This window comes from Papio anubis, chromosome 5 (assembly GCF_008728515.1).
Source record: "Papio anubis isolate 15944 chromosome 5, Panubis1.0, whole genome shotgun sequence".
NCBI lineage: Eukaryota > Metazoa > Chordata > Mammalia > Primates > Cercopithecidae > Papio > Papio anubis.
The window spans coordinates 131,874,438-131,897,860 of NC_044980.1; the positions used below are offsets into that span (position 1 = coordinate 131,874,438).

Here is a 23,423-nt window from a genome sequence, read left to right on the forward strand (position 1 = left end):
TGGGCAGATCACGAGGTCAGGAGTTCGTGACCAGCCTGGCCAACATGGTGAAATCCCATCTCTACTAAAAACACAAAAATTAGCCAAGTATGGTGGCAGGCGCCTGTACTCTCAGCTACTTGGGAAGTTGAGGAAGGAGAATCACTTGAACCTGGGAGGTAGAGGTTGCAGTGAGCCGAGATCACGCCACTGCACTCCAGCCTGGGCAAGAGAGCAAGACACTGTCTCAAAAAAAAAAAAAAATCCACTGGTGAGTGAGGCATGGTAGTACATGCATGCAATCCCAGCTACTTAGGAGGCTGAGGTGGAAGGATTGCTTGAGGCCAGGAGTTCAAGACCAGCCTGGGTAACACAGCAAAATCCCATCTCAAAAAAAAAAAAAAGAAAAAAAAGTCCACTGGCATCAGCTTTCCTCACCAGAACTTTAGGATGTATCTCAGATTCTTCTTCCAGTTTCTAGATCTCTTTCTCATCACAAGACTGAAGGAGCAAACTACTTGCAGAGAGGGAAGTAGCTAGCTGTGGAGATCAGTTCACTGACTACCTTGATGTTCTTCTGCCAGTGATGATAAGTGGTAACTAAAAGGGATGATCAAGAACTTCCTCAGTGACAACATGGCCTGTGAGCAGACCTCAGAAACATACCCCTCCCCATTTCTCTGTAGGTGTGAAATGTGAGAAGGGCCAAATATCAGACCCTTCCCAAAGGTTCCAATGTCCAGGCTGGGGATACCTGGGCCAACACAGCAGTCCCAGCTGTGAAGATGGAAGGCCCAAGAGGCACCAGAGAAGCAGATGGTAAATGGACCACCTCAAAATCCAAAGACTCAAAGAAAATTAAAACAATAAAGAATAAACTTGGCTAGGTGTGGTGGCTCACACCTATAATCCCAGTACTTTGGGAGGCCGAGGTAGGAGAAATGCTTCAGCCCAGGAGTTCAAGACCAGCCTGAGGTGGTCAGTGAGACTGTCTCTACCAAAAAAAAAAAAAAAAATTAGCCAGGTGTGGTGGCACATGCCTATAAGTACCAGCTACTCAGGAGGCTGAGGCAGGAGAATCACCTGAACCCAGGAGGCAGAAGCTGCAGTGAGCCAGGACAGAGGGATATCCAAATGTGGAACTTTTAGTGCCAAAAGCAGGAAGTCCAGGGCAAACCAGGACAAGTTAGTTACCCTACATGACCATTGCACTCTAGCTTGGGCAACAAGAGCAAAACTCAGTCTCAAAAAAAAAAAAAACAAAAAGAAAAAGAAAAAGAAAAAGCTTGTGGAACCAGTTGCTTCTTCATGATAAAAAACAGGCCTTGATGACTATATTAAAGAAAGAGTATCAGATAAGACCATGCATTCTCAATGAGTGCAATATTACCCTCAAAAGGGGTGAAAATTGATTCTTAGGGAAAAAATATTAGATATTACAATGGTTTGTGGCCGTCGAAAGGGCCACAATACAAAAACAGATACACAATACATCTGTGGTATTAAAATTACATTGGGGGTGGCCGGATGCGATGGCTCATGCCTGTAATCCCAGCACTTTGGGAGACTGAGGTGGGCAGATCACTTGAGGCCAGGAGTTCAAGACCAGCCTGGCCAACATGGCAAAACCCCATCTCTACTAAAAACACAAAAATTAGTTGGGCGTGGTGGTGGGCGCCTATAATCCCAGCTACTCAGGAGGCTGAAGCACAAGAACCACTTGAACCCAGGAGGCAGAGGCTACAGTGAGCAGAGATCATGCCACTGCACTCCAGCCTCGGTGACAGAGTGAGACTCCCTCTAAAAAAAAAAAAAAAAAAAAAAAAAAAATTCCATTGGGGAGTAGACAATTAGGGGGAAAAAAGTCTCAAAATATGATAATGAACAGAAGGTTGAAAAATAATTAAATGAACTCAAAGGGTTGAGTCTTAGATGAACCCTAAGGACAGAGTGTTCATTCATTTGTATAATGGTCATGGGTAGGGTAACTAACTTGTCCTGGTTTGCCCTGGACTTGCCTGCTTTTGGCACTAAAAGTCCCATATTTGGATATCCCTCTGTCCTGGGCAAACTGGGATGGTGGTCCACCCTTCTCATGAAAGAGATCAATGAAGGCATTCCCATTTCACAAATGAGGTGACACCAAGAAACACAGTGGTTGTCATGGATTCACAGCACTTTAGCAGCATTCCTGAGGCAAGGCTGGCTCTTTCCATTTGTCTAGTCCTATGCTGACAACTCTCTGCCCCTGACTTCAACTTTGGCAGAGAATGTTACTCACGAATTGATTATGCCACTTCCTTCTCAATACCAAAGCCAAGGGCAGTATTAGGAGGATGAGGGCAGACATGGCCAGCCAGCACAACCACACCCTTGTCTTATAGCTGCCTGGTGGAACCTGAAGGAACTACAAGTCTGGGCTGAACATAGTTTTGTTGCTACTGGATTCTGGGTAGAAATTTGCAAAAGTAGGCCGGGCGCGGTGGCTCAAGCCTGTAATCCCAGCACTTTGGGAGGCCGAGACGGGCGGATCACGAGGTCAGGAGTTCGAGACCATCCTGGCTAACACGGTGAAACCCCGTCTCTACTAAAAAAAAATACAAAAAACTAGCCGGGCGAGGTGGTGGGCGCCTGTAGTCCCAGCTACTCGGGAGGCTGAGGCAGGAGAATGGCGTAAAAACCCGGGAGGCGGAGCTTGCAATGAGCTGAGATCCGGCCACTGCACTCCAGCCTGGGCGACACAGCGAGACTCCGTCTCACAAAAAAAAAAAAAAGAAAAAAGAAATTTGCAAAAGTAAGAATGCCAGGTATAAACTCCTCACAAGCTAGGAAAATTCCATGAGGTTCTCCACATATGTCTGAGCAGCCCAAATCTCTTATAAGGTTTTCGTCCCAAAGATGAACTCAGTTATTGCTTATGCTAGGAATCAGGGGCTACCCAAAGCCTCACTCTGAATGGCAACAGGCTATTCTCCTACTCCCCTACTCGGCAGTGAAATCCTTGGTGAAAGTAAAGGAAGAAAAGAAAAGGGCAGGCTATTCCCTCTTTAGACTACATATAATTAAAATGCAAGGCTTTCTGCTGTAGAAGACTAAGGTTTGCAGTTTAAGGCTGACTCAGAAAAGGATAAAGTATTCATCCTTGCTCAGAAAGAGAGAAGATTAGCTCCACAGGATGGGTCTCCAAATGGACACCGAATCCAGGAGTTAGAGATGGCTGTGCTACAGAGCATGATCTAAGCACCATCTGGAGCCCCCAGAGAAAAATCCCTAGGAATAGTAACCAAGGGAGTAGCATTGCAAGAGCGTTCAGATTAGCTCTCCTGAAAAGAGGCTTACTCCAAGAGACTGGCCGACAGCCTCTGCAGCAGAACTTCACTTAGGAAAGGATAGAAAATGAAGAAAGACGGGGGGAGGCTGAGCAGGTCAGAGTATGAATCCACAAGCATGTGAAAAAGAATATCCACCTCTTTCGAAAAAGGCACAACTTCCATTTAGAGACTTGTTTGTTTGTTTTTTGTTTGTTTTTTGAGACAGAGTCTCTCGCTCTGTCACCCAGGCTGGAGTGCAATGGCACGATGATCTCGGCTCACTGCAACCTCTACCTCCCAGGTTCAAGTGATTCTCCTGCCTCAGCCCCCCGAGTAGCTGGGATTACAGGCATGCGCCACCACGCCTGGCTAATTTTGTATTTTTAGTAGAGACGGGGTTTCTCTCCATGGTGGTCAGGCTGGTCTTGAACTCCCCACCTCAAGTGATCCACCCACCTTGGCCTCCCAAAGTGCTGGATTACAGGCGTGAGCCACCGTGCCCAGCCAGAGACTGTCATGTTCTTTTGAATATTCTCATTAACAGCAAATCTTCAATCTTTGAGGGTGAAAACATGTATTGCATTCCTATGTCCCAAGAGCTTTCATGGGTAATTACCTCATTTAACCACCCTTCAAAGTATTATTGCCACTTTTATGTAGTGGTACATTGAGCCCCAGAAGTGAAGTAACTTATCCAAGGTTATGTGGCTAATAAGTGGTAGACTCAGAATTAAAACTCATGTTCACCACCCTCCAAAAATCTGTTATTTCCACTTCAAAAGAACCATTAACTCATCTGAAGACAAGTCAGGTGACAAGGTTGCTTACCCATGCCATTCGGGGTTAAATATATATAGGCTGTATGCAGTGGCTCACGCCTGTAATCTCAACATTTTAGGAGGCCAAGACAGGAGAATTGCTTAAGGCCAGGAATTCGAAAACAGCCTGGACAACACAGCGAGACCCTGTCTCTACAAAAATTAAAATTACAAAATTAGCTGGGCCTGGTGGTGCACCCTTGTAGTCACAACTACTCAGGAGGCTTTGGTGAGAGTATTACTTAAGCCCAGGAGTTCAAGCTTGCAGTGAGCTATGATTATGCCACCACACTCCAGCCTGAGCCACAGTGTGAAACCCCATCTCAAAAAAAAAAAAATACAGGAGAATGGCGTGAACCGGGGAGGCGGAGCTTGCAGTGAGCTGAGATCCGGCCACTGCACTCCAGCCTGGGCGACAGAGCGAGACTCCGTCTCAAAAAAAAAAAAAAAAATACAGTATGACTCAATATATTAAAGGAACTGATCTCTCACATGGTTCAAAAAGGTCTCTGAAAACAATTCCAGAGGTGGATTTTCAAAACTGCCTTGGACAACAGCCAAATCACTTAGGGGATGCCACCCGCAACTCCCACCACCTACACCTGCACACACCACTCTAAAGGAGAATATTCATTAGTGGATTAAGTTTCCACATGTCTGTTATTTTAAAATCCATTTTGTTACCTTTTGGTTTCACTTAATTAGCCTTTTCTCCTGCCAATGAAACACACCAGGGCTCACAGTTGGCCTCAGTAGAGAGTAGCTGGCCTTCAGAAAACAGGGAAGAAGTAAGTGGGAATCAAAGTACTAGGCAACTTTTCATTCCCGGACTTCCACATCCCTAGTAATATTTCCATCACCTGTAAAATGGGAGCAGAAAGTCTCTTCTATTGCCAATTTCATTAAAATAGCACATGTATTCATGAGCAGATTAAATTCACTAAACATCTGAAAGACAGGTGAAATAAATTTGGTGTGGTAACACCATCTTAACCCGAGGGCCATGTTCTCAACTAAAACCACAGACCAAGTTCTGACCCACGTTGTATAAATATCAATCCCAATAACGTTACACTCTGGCTCCCATCAAAATCCTACCTAATCCCCAAATCTGGCTATATTTTTATCAGAAAAGAAAAAAACTTGGGTGGGGTGAGAGCTGAAAAGACACACACGTAACAAAGTATCTTTCACAATGTCAAAAAAAAAAAAAAAAAAAAAACACCTATTTATAGGCCAGGCGAGGTGGCTCGTGCCTGTAATCCCAACACTGGGAGGCCGAGGCGGACAGATCACCTGAGTTCGGGAGTTCAAGACCAGCCTGGGAGAAACCCTCTCTCTATAAAAATAGAAAATTACGGTGGCTCAAGCCTGTAATCCCAGTACTTTGGGAGGCCGAGACGGGCGGATCACGAGGTCAGGAGATCGAGACCATCCTGACTAACACGGTGAAACCCCGTCTCTATTTAAAAAAAAATACAAAAACACTAGCCGGGCGTGGTGGCGGGCGCCTGTAGTCCCAGCTACTTGGGAGGCTGAGGCAGGAGAACGGCGTAAACCTGGGAGGCGGAGCTTGCAGTGAGCTGAGATCCGGCCACTGCACTCCAGCCTGGGCGACAGAGCGAGACTCCATCCCAAAAAAAAAAAAAAGAAAGAAAGAAAGAAAAGAAAATTAGCTGGGCATGGTGGCGCATGCCTGTAATCCCAGCTACTCGGGAGGCTGAGACAGGAGAATCGCTTGAACCTGGGAGGCGGAGGTTGCCGTGAGTCGAGATGGTGCCATTGCACTCCAGCCTGGGAAACAAGAGCCAAACTCCGCCTCAATAAAAAATAAAAAAACTGTTTATAAACACATCAGTTTCGTCTCTTAGCAAATATGTAAATTTTATTCTCCTCCTGTCTACTTAGTTTGGGTTAACCTAACCGCCTCCCCATCTCTCAGAACAGTTTTGTGTTTTTATTTAGGTTTACTGAAGTGGGAAAGCCAACTGAAGCCAGGCATTTAAAAATATTAGAAAACTGATCTTACATATATAGGTAGTCAAATATTTTTAAAAGACATCAAATGGCATTCTAATTCCTCCGGTGCAAAGAAAGCCCCAGCCTCACAGGTGTTAGCATTTCCTGATTCCTGGCTTTTCCCACTCAGAGCCCCATTCCAGGGGCTCATATGTCAAGTCATTCTCTCCTGACTTCTGAAGCAGGGATTTTCAAAGCCAGGATTCCGGGACTACCTGAATGAGAACCCCCTGGGGTACAGCTGCCCACGCACCACCTTATCCGAAATCCCAGAGAATGGAGTCCAAGGCTTATGCACAAACCCCCCCCAGACGATCTGAGAGATAACACTAACTAAAGTCTGTAACCTCTAAAGGCAAATTTTCTAGGACAAAGAAAAACAAGCATTAAGAGAGTGACAATAATTCCACATGGGAAGAGACACACGGGTCAACACCCAAGCCACCCCTTCGGACAGATATGGAAATTTAGGCCGGAAGAATCAAACAGACAAGGGCACTAAAAACAGGTGCGGAGCCAAAGCCAATATCGAATTTCCACGGCCTCATCTCCTGCCAATGAAGAGGTGAATGGAGACATTCTGAGTGGGAAAGGTAAGAAAGGTGGGCCTTCGGCAGGGTGCACCGAGCCCACTTGGACGTCCCGCTTTGGAGACACTAGTGAGGATGTGTGGGTCCCGAGAACACTGCTGCGAAGGCGCCGAGGCCGCCCGCAGGAGAAGGCCCAGGAAGCGCCCTGAACCCCCAGCCCAGCTCCAGGGCCGGGCGGCCCTCACCGCCCCTACCTTCGGCTTCCGGCAGCCGAGTGGCAGACACAACCCCCACAATTCCAGGCGGCCGCAGCGGCGACCAGCTCCCCCTGCGCAAACGCGGCGGCGACAGTCTGAGCCCGTGAGCTGGCAGCTGTTACGCAGCTCGTGGCCTCGCCCAATCGCGGGCCGACAGAACAGCGCGCGGCACCCCCGACCACGCACCGAGGTGGGAGCACCGCCCCTAGCACCGCCCTCTGCAGACTCTGCACGAGCTGCCCCAGTGCCCCTCCGCTGGTAGAGCGAGGGCTGAAGAGATTCCTGCCACCTGCTTCTGCTTCCAGGCTGCAACCGCGAAGTTTCCTCTCTGATGTTCGAACAGTGTAATTTCTTTCTAGCGGAAGGACCCTCAGAAAGCAATCAGAGGGGTGCGGGTAAAAATAAATCAAGTTCTTGTGACTCAGTTTGGGACATAAGCCGAGAGTCTCCAGCAATAAAATTTCTCGCAAATTCATGCAAAATACGACACCTGTAAGTCACTCACTTTATATACTTGGGCAATTTTTTTACAAGGACCAATTATTTAAAAAATAACATCAGGTGGCCGGGCGCAGTGGCTCACACCTGTCATCCCAGCACTTTGGGAGGCCCAGGCGGGCGGATCACTTGAGGCCAGGAGTTCAAGACCAGCCTGGCCAACATGGTGAAACGCCCCCCCCCTACTAAATATACAAAAATTAGCCAGGCGTGGTGGCGGGCGCCTGTAATTGCCGCTACTTGGGAGGCTGAGGCAGGAGAATCGCTTGAACCCACGAGGCAGAGGTTGCAGTGAGCTGAAGTCGTGCCACTGCACTCCAGCCTGGGTGACAGAGTGAGACTCTGTCTCAAAATTTAGTAAAATAAAGATCACTTGCAATTCTGATTTTTGTTTTTAATATGGCATCTCACTGTGTCCCCCAGGCTGGAATGCAGTGGCACAATCTTGGCTCATCGCAGCCTTGACCTCCCAGGCTCAAGGGATCCTCCCCCTCAGCCTCCAGTAGCTGGGACCACAGGAGCGTGCCACTGTTGCCAGGCTATTTTTTTTTTTTTTTTTTTTTTCCGGACAGGGTCTCACTATGTTCCCCAGGCTGGTGTCAGTGCAGTTCTAATTCTGCTGTACCAGTGAATATAATATTTTCTGTGCCAGGTGCTGCATACATATTTTATTTACTTATAACGTCCTCTGAGCAGAATGGTCATCCCCTTTTTATAAATGGGGAAGCTAAAGCTCAAAGAGGCTAAAGGAGTTACACAAAGTCATACAGTCAGGAAGTGATAGAACTGGGAGTTAAAGCTAGATTTAGGTGCCTCCAAAGTCCTGTTCTCTTTCCACTGTTCCACCTTTAGACCTTGCCCTTTCCTAGACGTGCTTAACCTGATGAATAAAATGACTGCCCCCTCCTGCCCTCAGAGCCCCCACACAGTGATTCCTGGTCATTCGTGAGTGGAGAAAACAATAATCCAGACAGTGACCTCCCCAAAGGGCAAGTATTCCCCAATAGCAAACAACCTATCTCTGGACTTCCTTTCCCTTTTCCATGTACTCTACGAACTTCTACCACTCAATTTACCTTCTTGATTATGTTTACTTCAAGCAGATGGGAAACTGACTTCACAGCCACTGAGCAAACCTTGGTTACTAGTATGGGAAGGGAGAACAAGCCCCTGGGCAGTAGTTCAGTGAATAGTGCCAACTTATGAGAAAGGTCTAGATAAAACACCTGGGGCCTGATTTGGAAAGAGAACAGCTCACTTTTCCCCTGGAACACCCAGGAGACCAGTGAGAAGAACTGGGCCTAAGAATAATTCTAGCTTATGTCACTGCCTAGTACCATGAGTACAGATAATAAATGTTCAACAAATATCTCACGAGTGATAAATTACAGAATGAACATATAAATTATAATAAAGACTGGCACAAGTTATAAAAAAGATATTAATAAAGTGCTACAAGAGTAAGAGCCTTAAAAATAGAATAAGCTCAAATCTTCTCATAGCATGAATAAATGAATGCTTGGGCCAAGAGAAGAGGCCAGCTGAACACAGCTGCCAGCGCTCAAAGTGGGGCCTTTCTCCTTGGGACAGATCTAACCAGCTTAGGTATGTGGTAGGAAAGGGATAGTCTGTCTCCCACTGCCACCCCAGGTCCGGTCTCCAAACCTTGAAAAGCACTGCCATGGTCTGAATGTTGGTGTCTCCCCTAAATTCATACATTGGAACCTCATAGCCAATGTGATAGTGTTAAAAGGTGGCCAGGTTGGGCTGGGCGTGGTGGCTCACGCCTGTAATCCTAGCACTTTGGTAGGCTGAGGCAGGCGGATCACAAGGTCAAGAGATCGAGACCATCCTAGCCAACATGGTGAAACCCCGTCTCTACTAAAAATACAAAAATTAGCAGGGCATGGTGGTGCACACCTCTAGTCCCAGCTCTCAGGAGGCTGAGGCAGGAGAATCACTTGAACCCAGGAGGTGGAGGTTGCAGTGAGCCGAGATCGCACCACTGCACTCCAGCCTGGCAACAGAGCAAAACTCCATCTCAAAAAAAAAAAAAAAAAGGTCAGGTTGAAGGGAGCTGCCTTGCCCCTTCTGCCATAGAGGGACACAGTGATCTTCCCTTCCACCATGTGAAGCAAGGTAGCAAGGCACCATCTTTGAAATAGAGAGCAAGCCCTCACCAGCCCCAAATCTGTTGGCACCTTGATCTTGGATTTCCCAGTCTCTAGAATAGTGAGCAGTAAATTTCTGTTTGTAAATTACCCAGCCTAAGGTGTTTGTTATAGTAGTCCCAACAGACAAAGCCATACCCTGACAGAACTACCTTCTCAGAGGAACTTGCTCTGAAATCAAGCCTCTTGAGCTGCTGAAGCCAGTGTGCAGAGTTGAACCCAAGTAGACAGCCTCTACTCACACGGCCTTAAGCAAGAAGGCCACTGTAAAGGTGAGAAGTTTGAAGTCCAGTGATCACAGTGGGTGCTGGGATTTTGGTAGTCTCCTCTCTTTGTTTCCTTATATAAGTCTTGGAATTGAGCAAAAGTAAGTTTAAAATTCCCTTATAGGCCGGGCACAGTGGCTCACGCCTGTAATCTCAGCACTTTGGGACGCTGAGGCGGGTGAATCACCTGAGGTCAGGAGTTCAAGACCAGCCTGGTCAACATGACAAAACCCCGTCTCTACTAAAAAAATACAAAAATTAGCAAGTCATGGTGGTGGGCGTATGTAATCCCAGCTACTCGGGAGGCTGAGGCAGGGAGAATTGCTTGAACCTGGGAGGTGGAGGTTGCAGTGAGCCAAGATCACATCGCTGCACTCCAACCTGGACAACAGAGTGAGACTCTCAAAAAAAACAAAAAATTCCTTTTAAATAAGTAAACAACAGGCTAAAAACCATCTCTCTCTTGCAGTTCTGTTGGAGAGTTTCTAGAATCCCTCTTCCACTCCCCAGAAGAGCAAAGGAAGGCTTGGAAGGGTAGAGAGCCTGAGGAATCACCTTCAACCCGGCCACCATCAATCAAATCAAAGGAAACCACAGCACCCACCCCCAGAGCCCTGGCTAGGCGGAGATTTATAAGATCAATTTGGCCTTCCTCAACAAGCAGAATGTGTTGAGTAGATCATTTCTCCTCTGATCAGCCTTTCTCAATTAATCTCCCACAAGCCTCATACCCTGTTGTGTGAAAGTATTCCTGGCTTCAGGAGTTGGCTCCCTGCTCTCTCTGGATGGGTCTCAAATGTTGAGTGGGGAGCAGGAACCCTCACTCTGTCTCACCACTGTATTGACCTGCCTCCCCTCCTCGGCCGCTTCCTCTTTGCCTACCCAGCTTTCACCACACACCTCAAATCCTGTTGCCAGGAGTCCTTTCTGGACTGCAGACATTTTATTCACTTGAACATGAGCACCAAGCTACATGCCAGCCATTGGCTGTGGGGGTACAACTGTGAAACAGTCCTACTGGTTCTTACCCTTGAAGAGCTCAGGGTCAAATGAGAGACACAGAAATGTAAACAGATCAAAACAGCCAGGCAAGCACCATTTAACAGAAATATTAACAGGCTAGGTGCAGTGGCTCATGCCTGTAATCCTAGCATTTTGGGAGTCCGAGGCAGGCGGATCACTTGAGCTCAGGAGTTCGAGACCAGCCTGGGCAAATGGCAAAACCCATCTCTACCAAAAATAAAATAAATAAAGTAAATAGCTGGGCATGGTGGCATATGCCTGTGGTCTCAGCTACTCAGGAGGCTGAAGTGGGAGGATCGCTTGAGCCTGGGAGGTGGAGGTTTCAGTGAGCTAAGATCGTACCACTGTACTCCAGACTGGGTGAGGGTGAGACCCCATCTCAAAAATTTAAAAATATATATATGTATATATATGTGTATATATGTGTGTGTATATATATATGTATATATATAAACAGAGTTGTATGAATAAGCCCACTCAGTTCACACTGCTGTCTTTTCAGATCCCTTTTGTGAGTAAAGCCCTTTCACGTTCATCACCTTGTTTGTTCCAGACACTTCTGTGAGGTAGGTGGGGCAGATTTATTTCACAGATAAACAAAAACTCTTCCTACTGAACTCTTCAGAGCTGTGCTGTCCAATATGGTAGCCAGTTGCCGCATGTTATTTAGATTTAATTAAAATTAAATAAACGTTAAAATACAGTTTCTTAGTTACACTAGGCACATTTCAAATGCTCAGTCCACTATAGTGGACAACAAAGATGATGGAACATTTCTATCAAAAAGCTCTATTGTGGCCGGGCACAGTGGCTCACGCCTGTAATCCCAGCACTTTGGGAGGCCGAGGCAGGCGGATCACCTGAGGTCGGGAGTTTGAGACCAGCCTGACCAACATGGAGAAACCCCGTCTCTACTAAAAATACAAAAATTAGCCAGGTATGGTGGTACATGCCTGTAATCCCAGCTACTTGGGAGGCTGAGGCAGGAGAATCACTTGAACCTGGAAAGCAGAGGTTGTGGCAAGCCGAGATGGCGCCGTTGCACTCCAATCTGGGCAACAAGAGCAAAACTTCATCTAAGAAAAAAAAAAACCTCTGTTGTATAACAGCGCTTGAGAGGTCCTGAGAGGCAGTGCTAGGGCAGGAGTGTGAAGCCAGAGCACTCAGCATTCCCAGAAAAGCTAAGTCAAGTGGCCAACATGGAAGAAGCAGGAAGCTAAGCTGCATTCCAGGGGAAATCAAGAGGAACTGCTCCTGAACCAGATTCCTGCACTTCCTGGGCTGCACTCAGATGGAGTGGGTTGCCACAGCCAAGGCAGGGCAGAGACCAGATGATCTCTACTGTGGGACCCAAGCGGCACCTGAGCAGCTTCTTCCTGGCAGTCAAGAATTCTAGGTCTCTCCACCCCAAGAGGCTTCAAGGACTCCAGTAACTGTGCTTTTCTCTGTCTCTGGCTCATTTCTGAAGGCCTCAGAAGAAGAAAAGGGGGAAAAATAAAAATAAATAAAAGCATTTCCAGCCCCTGTGAAAAGGATGTGAGGGTTCTAGATGGCAGCCTCCCGCCTGCTGGAAGTCTTTGGCACCTCCAAGGGGCTTGGACCAGAAGAAGGTCAGTAAATTTAAGCTGCATTTGCTCTCAGCTAAACAAGCCTTTCGGTTTCAAAGGAAAAACACTCAAAAGAAGGGACCCAGAAGACAGACAAGATTTCAAAGTGTTCTCACCAAACAGCTTCCCACTGAGGCCAAAGCGAAGCCCCAAGAACCATGACTCTGTTTCCAGAAGCGCCTTCAACCACACACCTATTAATGTACACAGACACCTGACACCAATGCACTGCCTGCAGACACCCACAAAACCACAGAATCACAGGAATTCATACACAGGGCAGACACAGCCACAGCCCTGTCCCATTTATCTACTGCTGCATAAAAAAGCATCCCTAACTTGGTAGCTTAAAACAACAATAATTTATTTAGCAGTTTGGACAAGGCTTAGCAGGGAAGAGTTGACTCTGTTCCACATACTGTCAGCTGGGGTGGCCCAACTACAGGAAGATGCTCACCCTCATGGCTGGCAATTGATGCTGGCTGCAGGTTGGAACCTCAGCTGGTCCTGTCAGCCAGGACACTGACAAGCGGCCTCTCCAAATAGCTACTTGGCCCCCTCACAGCTGGGTGGCTGGTTTCCAGGAATGAGCATCCCAAGAGAACGTGGCATAAAAGTGCGTGGTATTTTTATGATCTAGCCTCAGAAGTCACATAGCATCACTTCTGCGGCACTCTATTGGTTGAGTAAGTCACAAAGGTCAGCCCACATTCAAAGAGAGAGAAAGAGAACCCACCTCTCATTGAGAGGAATATTAATACCCTATTGTAAAGAGAACATGTGGGATGGGCTGTATCCTGGCAGACACTTCTGGAAAAAACTGTGTGCCACAAGCCCTGGCATACACGCTTGTGAACACAGCTTACACATTCAGACTCATACACACAGCACATAGACATGTTTATATATGTAGATAAATTAAAACATTCTGCATCCACTTACATGAACACTGTCACACAAAGATATGCACATTGCTACAGGTGCATTAATTATACAACTAGACGTGTATAATCAGATGTGCCAACACACCCATATAGAGTAGCCTTGAAAACCCTAAGAGATCCTAAAGAAATCAGGCTAGAGGTTGGCGAGGAGCTCATGCTCAGTAATCCCAGCCCTTTGAGTGGCCAAGGCATGGATCACCTGAGGTCGTGGAGGCTCAAGACCAGCCTAACCAACATGGTGAACCCTGTCTCACTAAAAATACAAAAATTAGCCAGGTGTAGTGGTGCATGCTCAGATCCTAGTTACCAGAGGCTGAGGCAGGAGAATCTCACTTGAACCTGGGAGGCAGAGGCTGCAGTGAACTCAGATTGCACTCACAGACTCCAGCCTGGACAACAAGAGGGAAACCCATCCCCAAAAAGAAACAGGCAGTGAGAGAAGGATGTGAGAGTAACTCTAGATGTCATTGTTCCTCCTCTCTCTGTTTCCTACTTCAAGAACTATACTCTACAAAAGTATGAGTGGGAAATGCAGAATTTACCAAAGGTATCATAGGGGTGATGGAGGAGGAAGTTTTTTTGGTTTTTTTTTTTGAGATGGAGTCTCGCTTGTCGCCAGCTGGGAGTGCAGTGGCCGGATCTCAGCTCACTGCAAGATCCGCCTCCCCGGCTTCACTGCCTCCCGCCCTCAGCCTCCTATAGCCGGGACTACAGGTACCACCACCACCTCCGCCACCTTTTGCATTTTGGCAGAGACGAGTTTCACTGCAGTTAGCTGCAGGGATGGTCTCGACTCCTGACCTCGATCTGGCTCCATCTTGACTCCCAAAGTGCTGGGATTACAGGCATGAGCCACTGCGCCCGGCCTGGAGGAGGAAGTTAGTATCACTCTCCACAAGCAAACAACTTGAAAGCCCACAGGAACAGTCCTTTCCCCACAAGTCCCTCTCCCGCCCCCTATAGCCTCCATGGATCACTTTTTACCTCCTCTTTTCCTTGCACCTCACCCTTTTCAGCCTGTTCACATCTCTTTGTCACATCCTCCCTCAAGCTTCCAAATTCCTCACCCTTTTCTCATACAGAGCAGTTCAGATTTGCTTTGACCCATAATAAAGGGTTAGTGTAAAGACAGGCATCAGATGTAAAGGAGACAAGGCTCCCTCTCATGGGCCACTTGTTCTCTCACTCTTGTCATCTGCATCACACCCAGGTGTCTGATGGGCCAAGAGCAATTTACTCTACATTCCAAATTTAGGACGAGCCAGGTTGTCTGGTGACATAGTTTGGATATTTGTCCTCACCCAAATCTCACGTTGCAATGTAATCCCTAGTGTTGGAGATGGGGTCTGGTGGGAGTGTTTGGGTCATGGGGGCAGATCTCCCATGGCTTGGTGCTGTCCTCACCATAATGAGTGAGTTCTCATGAGATCTGGGTGTTTAAGTGGATAGAACCTCCCCTGGCCTTGCTCCTGCTTTTGCCATGTGGCATACCTGTTCCTGCCTCACCTTCCTCCATGAATGAAAGCTGCCTGAGGCCTCCCTGGAAGCTGAGCAGATGCCAGTGCCATGCTTGTACAGCCTGCAAAACCATGAGCCAATTAAACCTCTTTTCTTTATAAGTTACCCAACCTCAGGTATTTCTTTATAGCAATGCAAGAAGGGCCTAATACAACTAGAATAGTTCATTGTAATCCTCACCACCACCACCCTCGCCTCTGCCCAACCTGGAAGAGTCCTATAAACCAAGCCACTGTAGGGCTGTTGTAGGGCAGCCTATGTGGACCCCATCCCTGGTCCAATCTATGCCTACCCCGACACAAGAGCCAATGCTGTTTCCTTGAGCAGGGAGCTGCAGAAGGGATGGCATCTGCTGTAAGAAAATCCTGGGCATGGTGAGTGCAGTAACTGACCACACCAGCACAGTCCTCGATGAGCAAGCCAATGATAGGAGAACCCTTCCCTCTGCTGACACTGTCTCTAATAAAGTTTTCCAAACTCCAGAGCTCTGGGAGACCACATGTGGAGAATAAAGATTGCTGTGCAGCCTATCTGAGAACATTAGATAATCGAATCCAATATAATTGTCATCAGAGAATGTGAATTTGGAATTCTGTAGCAGTTAAGACAACTTTGGAATCAGGGCCAAGTCCTGACTGCCTCTCACTAGCTAAGCAAGTCGCTCAACTCTAACCATCCTTAGAGACTAGCTTTCTTATCTGTAAAATGGAGATGATATCAGTACTCATCTCAACTATTATCATGGAGATTAAATGAGATAATAATACAAGTAAAACATTCAGCCTAGTGCCTGGCACACAGGAAGTTCTGAATATATCTTAGCTTCTTTTTTTTTTTTTTCTTTTGAGACGGAGTTTCACAGTTTCACTCTTGTTGCCCAGGCTGGAGTGCAATGGTGCAATCTTGGCTTACTGCAATCTCTGCCTCCCAGGTTCAAGCAATTCCCCTGCCTCAGCCTCCCAAGTAGCTGGGATTACAAGCATGGGCCACCACGCCCGGCTAATTTTTTGTATTTAGCAAAGACAGGGTTTCACCATGTTGATCAGGCTGGTCTCGAACTCCTGACCTCAGGTGATCCACCCTCCTCAGCCTCCCAAAGTGCTGGGATTACTGGTGTGAGCAACCATGCCCAGCTGATCTTAGCTATTATTAGTACTACTCTTTTCCATGCCTGTTGGCTACACAGACATTATGCTAGAGACTGAGCAAAGTTAAATCACACACAAATACATGTGTGAGTACTTACAAACTCACACAGGGGATTCTGCTTTATATCCCTACTTAACATTCCAAATAATTACCTCACTCTCAGACCTACACGCACATTATACATCACGCCCAGGCTATACGGATGCTTTCGTGGAAAGGTTGAAAGAAGAGGTACTGTTCGTCTACTCAGGTAGACACAGTTAAAAATGAGACACACAGGAAGTGAGAAGTATGGGAATGTTTCTGGACCAGATAATTTTGGGGGCTTTTCTGGGGAAAGGAATACTGCATCTTCTGAGCTGGGGAAGGATGACAAATTAAATGTGGTTTTTCTCAGAAACGTCTTTATTACTCCACATATTGGTGCACAGAATAGGCTGACTCAGGCAACAAGAGGTTGGCCACATGCAGCTAATCATTCTTATTTGTTTAGCTGTTGTGGCTTCCCATTTCCCCATGACCTCTGCAGAGACGCCCAGGGTGAGAGGCATTAGCTCCAAGATCATTATGGAATTATGAGACCCACTGAACCATCATTAGAGCTACTGTTAGGAAGTAAATCATCCTCAGCTAGGACTGGGTTGCATAGCCATAGGAACCCTGCTTCATTCTCCTAACACCTGCTTCTCAGGAACTGGCAGGGGTAAGAGCTGGGGAGTAGAGTCCGGTTGAAAGGCACTTCTCCAGGGCAGGGGATCTAAGGGCCACGGCTTTGTCCACACCTCACCCTGGGCAACAATGGCAATAATAACCTAATGTTGAGCAGAACATTACCGTTAATAAAATTTGCTCACATTCCTTATGGCATTTAATTCTCACAGGAATCCCATGAGATACCTGTTTTATTGCCCCTCATTAACCAAAAAGGAAACTGAAGTCCAAATGTGCTGAGAGATGCAGCATAGTGCTGGGCGCATGGCAGCCCCAAATTGGAATGTGTGGACCTAAGTGCTCCCTAAGGGTCCAAGAAGCCCTCAGCCTTGATTTAGCTCCAAATCTAATACTTTCATATTACAAATAGGTCAGATTCCACCTGCCAGAGTATGTCCACTAGTTAACAAGTTTATTGAGTTCATGTACTGGGTGCTGTGCTACGCACTGGGAATACAATCATGAGTGAAGAGACTGTTAAAGATTGCCTCAAATCTTTGCCACTCCTGTCATCAGGAGATGAGGTATCTTTCATCTCCCTTTGAATCTGGGCTAGCATGTGATTGCTTTGACCAATAGAGTACAGAAGAGGTGATGCTATCCAGTCATGAGCCTAGTCTTTTTTTTAAGACAGGGAGTCTTTAAAAACTCCCTAGGCTGGAGTGAAATGGAGTGATCTTGGCTCACTGCAACCTCCGCCTCTCAGGTTCAAGCAATTCTTCTGCCTCAGCCTCCCGACTAGCTGGGATTACAGGCGCGCACCACCGTGCCCAGCTAATTTTTGTATTTGTAGTAGAGATGGGTTTTCTCCAGTTGGTCAAGCTAGTCTCAAACTCCTGACCTCAAGTGACCTGCCCACCTCAGCCTCCCAAAGTGCTGGGCTTACAGGCGTGAGCCACCGCGCCCAGAAATGAGCCTAGTCTTTAAGAGCTTCCACTTCAGTCCCTTGGAGCCCTTAGCCACTCTGTAATAACTCCAACTACCTTGACTGAATGTGGAAAGGGAGGGGGCCCAGCTGAGAGCAGCTTTCCAGCCTCCTACTAAAGCATCAGACATGCGAGTGAAGTCCTCTTGGATCTTCCAAACCACACCAGCCTATAGCTAGAGTGCCACTGAGAGGCCCCCGTCAATATCACATAAGACGGAAGAACTTCCCAGCCAAACCCTTTCTGAATTCCTGACCCACAAAATTATGAGATATAACAAAATGATTGTTTCAGTTCATGGGTTGACAAACTTTTCCTATAGTCTTTCATGGGTCACATACCATCTCTGTCACATATTGTTCTTGTTTTTTGTTTTTGTTTTTGTTTTTTCCCCAACCCCTTAAAAACGTTTTTTAAAAAAATTCTTAATTTGCCAGCTATACAAAAAAAAAAAAAAAAAAAAAATGTGGGCTGGGCACGGTGGCTCATGGCTGTAATCCCAACATTTTGTGAGGCCAAGGCAGGTGGATCACTTGAGGTCAGGAGTTCAAGACCAACCTGGTCAACATGGTGAAACCCCGTCTCTACCTAAAATACAAAAACTTAGCTGGGTGTGGTGACGCTCATCTGTAATTCCAGTTACTCCAGAGGCTGAGGCAGGAAAATCACTTGGACCCAGGGGGCAGAGGTTGCAGTGAACCAAGATCACACCACTGCACTCCAGCCTGGGCAATAGAATGAGACTCTGTCTCAAAAACAAAAAACAAAAACAGACTGTGGGCTGGATTTAGTACATGGGTCCTATTTCATCAGCCTGTTTTAAGCCATGAAGGTATAGGGTAGTTTGTAACCTAGCAATAGCTAGCCAGAACAGTCCCTTCCTTCAGGAAACTAAAATTCTGCACGTAAGACAGGCATGAAACAAAAAATAAACAATAATTAGTAATTAATCAAATTGTTACACATAAAGGAGATAAACCAGGTGCTATGGGACTTAATGTCATTGGGGGCTCCAGGAAGTACTTCCCCCAGAAAGCAACACTTATGGTTGAGATTTGAAGGATCACTTGAAGTTTTCAGATTAAGAAAAAAAGGGAAAAGTATAGTGGCTCTGCCATTTTGGCCCAATGTGGAAACTTCTGAAAGGCAATACTTTCTCCAGAACTCTGTACTGAATTGGCCAAGAGCTTGCATCATATTTAACTTCTTCCTCTGCCCAATTCTGCTTCTGCCTCCTTTTCAAAGGTGTTGTTCCACAATAAATATCTTGAACCCTAAACTGTCTCAGTGCCTGCCTCCAGAGAACCCAACCTGTGATGCTGGCAAAAACAAAAAGAGATTTTTTTTTTTTTTTTTTGAGACGGAGTCTCACTCTATTGCGAGGCTGGAGTGTAGTGGCGCGATCTCAACTCACTGCAACCTCCGCCTCCCAGGTTCCAGCGATTCTCCTGCCTCAGCCTCCCAAGTAGCTGGGATTACAGGCACGTACCACCATGCCCAGCTAATTATTTTTGTATTTTTAGTAAAGACAGGGTTTGACCATGTTGGTCAGGCTGGTCTAGAACTCCTGACCTCATGATCTGCCCACCTTGGCCTCAAAAGTGCTGGAATTACAGGCGTGAGCCCAACCTTTTTTTTTTTTTTTTTGAAACAGTCTTGCTCTGTCGCCCAGGCTGGAGCGCAGTGACAGGATCTCAGCTTACTGCAGCCTCTGCCTCCTGGGATCAAGCGATTCTCCTGCCTCAGCCTCCTGAGTAGCTGGCATTACAGGCGTGCGCCACCATGCCCAGCTAATTTTGTATTTTTAGTGAGAAGAGACGGGGTTTCGCCATGTTGGCTAAGCTGGTCTCGAGTTCCTAACTTCAAGTGATCTGCCCGCCTTGGCCTCCCAAAGTGCTGGGATTATAGGCGTGAGCCACCTCGCCCTGCCAAAAAGAGAATTTATTGACGCATGCACAGTTATGCATTGCTTAATGACTGGGATATATTCTGAGAAATGTGTCTTTAGGCAATTTTGTCCTTGTGCAAACATCATAAAATGTATTCACACAAACCTAGATGGTATAGCCCGGGGTCCTTAACCATGGACTGGTACCAGTCCATGGCCTGTTAGAAACCGGGCCTCACAACAGGAGGTAAGCAGCAGGTGAGCAAGCAAAGCTTCATCTGTATTTACAGCCCTCCCCAATCGCTCACGTTACTGTCTGAGCTCTACCTCTTGTCAGATCAGCTGCAGCATTAGATTCTCTTAGGAGCATGAACCATATTGTGAACTGTGCATGGGAGGGATCTAGGTTGTGTGCTCCTTATAAGCATCTAACTAATGCCTGATGATCTGAGGGGGAACCGTTTCATCCTGAAACCATCACTACCCTCCATACTGCCACCCTACTCCCCACATCCATGGAAAAATTGTCTTCCATGCAACCATCCATGGTGCCAAAAAGGCTGGGGACCACTAGTATAGCCGACTACACACCTAGGCTATACAGTATAGTCTATGCTCGTAGGCTACAAATCTGTACAGCGTGCTACTATACTGATTACTGTAGGCAATTGTAACACAATGGTAAGTATTTGTGTATCTAAATATATCTAAACAGAGGATCGGACGGTGGCTCACACCTATAATCCTAGCACTTTGGGAGACTGAGGCAGGCGGATAACCTGAGGTCAGGAACTCGAGACCAGCCTGGCCAACATGGTGAAACCCTGTCTCTACTAAAAATACAAAATTAGCCGGGCGCAGTGGCTCAAGCCTGTAATCCCAGCACTTTGGGAGGCTGAGACGGGCGGATCACAAGGTCAGGAGATCGAGACCATCCTGGCTAACACGGTGAAACCCCGTCTCTACTAAAAAATACAAAAAACTAGCCGGGCGAGGTGGCGGGCGCCTGTGGTCCCAGCTACTCCGGAGGCTGAGGCAGGAGAATGGCGGAAACCCAGGAGGCGGAGCTTGCAGTGAGCTGAGATCCGGCCACTGCACTCCAGCCTGGGCGACAGAGCCAGACTCAGTCTCAAAAAAAAAAGAAAAAAAAAAAATACAAAATTAGCCGGGTGTGGTGGCGCCTGCCTGTAATCCCAGTTGCTCGGGAGGCTGAGGCAGGAAAATCGCCTGAGCCCAGGAGGCGGAGGTTTCAGTGAGCCGAGATTGCGCCACTTCACTCCAGTCTGGGTGACAGAGCGAGACTCCATCTCAAAAAAAATCCAAAAATACAAAAATTGGCCAGGTATGGTGGCACACGCCTGTAGTTCCAGCTACTCAGGAGGCTGAGGTACGAGAATCGCTTGAACCCAGCAGGGAGATGTTGCAGTGAGCCAAGATTGTGCCACTGCACTCCAGCCTAGGTGATAGAGTGAGACTCTGTCTCAAAAAAAAAAAAAAAAAAATTAAAATTAAAATTAACATATCTACACATAGAAAAGGTACAGTGAACTACGGTAGTATAATCTTATGGGATGACCATCGCCTATGTGATCCCTTGTTGACCAAAACATCATTACATGGTGCATGACTGTAATTGAAAAGTCCACGGGTAACATCTTGAGCTTCAAGCAGAGGTGGATTTGGAGCTCCAGCTTAACATGATATACAGACTTTCAGTTCTGAAACCAGGAAAGTCCCAGGCAAACTGGGACAATTAATTACTGTAGCTCCAATGTGTAAACAGGTCTTGGTGTCTCCATTTCTTGGCTCTGCTTTCAGCTGAGTTGGATAATTCAGTCTCCGGAGGTACACATAGCAAGACAGGACAGCAGCTCCAGACCCTATATTCTCTCAAGTTAGAGTCCTCAAAGAAAGGAACTAGTTTGCTTCCCTCATGACTTCAAAGAATTAGGGTGGGTCTTACCGGCTCTCGTTGATCTACTTGAGACATGTGTCCACTGTTTTATCTGCTTTAGTTTTTAAAATTGAGATATAATTCACATTCCATAAAATTCATCTTTTTAAAGTATGCAATTCAGTAGTTTTTAATATATTCACAGTGTTGTGTGATTATCGTCACTATCTAATTCCAAAATATTTCCATCACCCTAAAGAGAAGCTCTAGGCCAAGAACAGTGGCTTACACCTATAATCCCAGCATTTTGGGAGGCTAAGGCAGGCAGATCACTTAAGCCCTGGAGTTTGAGACCAATCTGAACAACATAAGAAACCCCTTCTCTATAAAAAATACAAAAATTAGCTGGGCGTGGTGGCGAGTGCCTATGGTCCCAGCTACTCCGGAGGCTGAGGTGGGAGGAGTGCTTGAGCCTAGGAGGCAGAAATGGCAGTTAGCCATTGCACTCCACCGTGGGCAACAGAGCCAAACCCTGTCTCAAAAAAAAGAAAAAAGAAACCCTATACTCAGTAACAGCCACTACGCATTCCCCCCCACTCCAGTGCCTGGCAACCACTAATCTTCTTTCTGTCTCCATAGGTTTACCTATTCTAGATATTTCATATAAATGGAATCAAATAACATATGGCCTTTTGTGTATGTCCTCTTTCACTTAGCATAATGTTTATAAGGTTCATCCATGTTGTAACATGAATCAGTACTTTATTCCTTTTTATTGCTGAATAATAGCCCATTGTATGAATATAAGAAAGGTGTACATGAACGTTCACAGCAGCATTCTGCTGCCAAGTGGTGGACGGTTGGGTTGCTTCCACTTTTTGACTATTATGAATAACGCTGCTATGAGCATTCATATACACTTGACCCTTGAACAACACACGTTTGAATTGCAAGGGTCCACTTATACGCAGATTTTTTTAACCAAATGCAAATTGAAATTACAGTATTCACAGGATGTGAAACCTGAATGTCTGGAGGGCTGACTTTTTGTATACTCAGGCTCTGCAGAGCCGACTGCAGGACTTGAGTCTGCATGGATTTTAGTGTACTCAGGTGTCTGGAACCAATCCTCTGCATACGCTGAGGGTTGATTATACAAGGTTACCTAGAAGTGGAATTGCTGGATCATACGGTAACTCTATGTATGTCCCCATTCTTGAACCAATCACTGTGGCCTGAGAATAGAATGGTATGAATGATTTAAACCTAAGTCACATGTTCTATTTTGTTTGTTTGTTTGTTTGTTTTTTAAAGACAGGGTCTCACTTTGTTGCTCAGGCTGGAGTGCAATGGCACAATCTTGGCTCACTGCAACCTCTTCCTCCCAGGTTCAAGCAATTCTTGTGCCTCAGCCACCTGAGTAGCTAGGATTACAGGCATGTGCCACCACACCCAGCTAATTTTTGTGTATTTAGTAGAGACAGGGTTTTGCCATGTTGGCCAGGCTAGTCTCAAACTTCTGGCCTCAAGTGATCCACCTGGCCTAGCTTCCCAAAGTGCCAGAATTACAGGCGTGAGCCACCATGCCCAGCTTATGCCACATGTCTACTCCTGGTGCTGAGGATGGAGTCGGTTTCACTAGGACCACATGGAATGAGAAGAAAATGATGGTTCACCAGGAATAAATGGGGTACAGTTATCAGATGGAGGATGAATGGAATCTAGGCAGCAAATCTACAGATGCTCCTTGCAAATAGCTGTATTAATTGAATGCTCACTATGAGCCCGGCACTGTGTTAAGTACATGCATTATCTCATGTGACTTTACAACAACCTCATAAGGATTCTGTTATTCTATTACTCCCCTACAGATGCAGAAACTGAGCTCAGAAAAGTTGAATAAGTTGCCCAAGT

At 46.5% G+C, this 23,423-nt stretch overlaps 1 protein-coding gene across 5 annotated transcripts in view; it reads right to left on the minus strand.

The window, feature by feature from the left end:
- The window catches only part of SIL1 (SIL1 nucleotide exchange factor), a 239,359-nt gene extending 232,257 nt beyond the window's left edge, over positions 1 to 7,102 (minus strand). For 3 of the 5 annotated variants that reach the window (XM_017959934.2, XM_003900170.3, XM_017959933.2), the window contains exon 1: positions 6,912 to 7,102. The gene's annotated coding sequence lies outside the window, so the exon portion shown is untranslated. Of the gene's footprint in view, positions 1 to 4,792; positions 4,969 to 6,911 lie in introns of all 5 variants that reach the window. The other 2 variants (XM_021940209.2, XM_021940208.2) reach the window with 1 other exon arrangement.
- Positions 7,103 to 23,423: the final 16,321 nt, after the last annotated feature.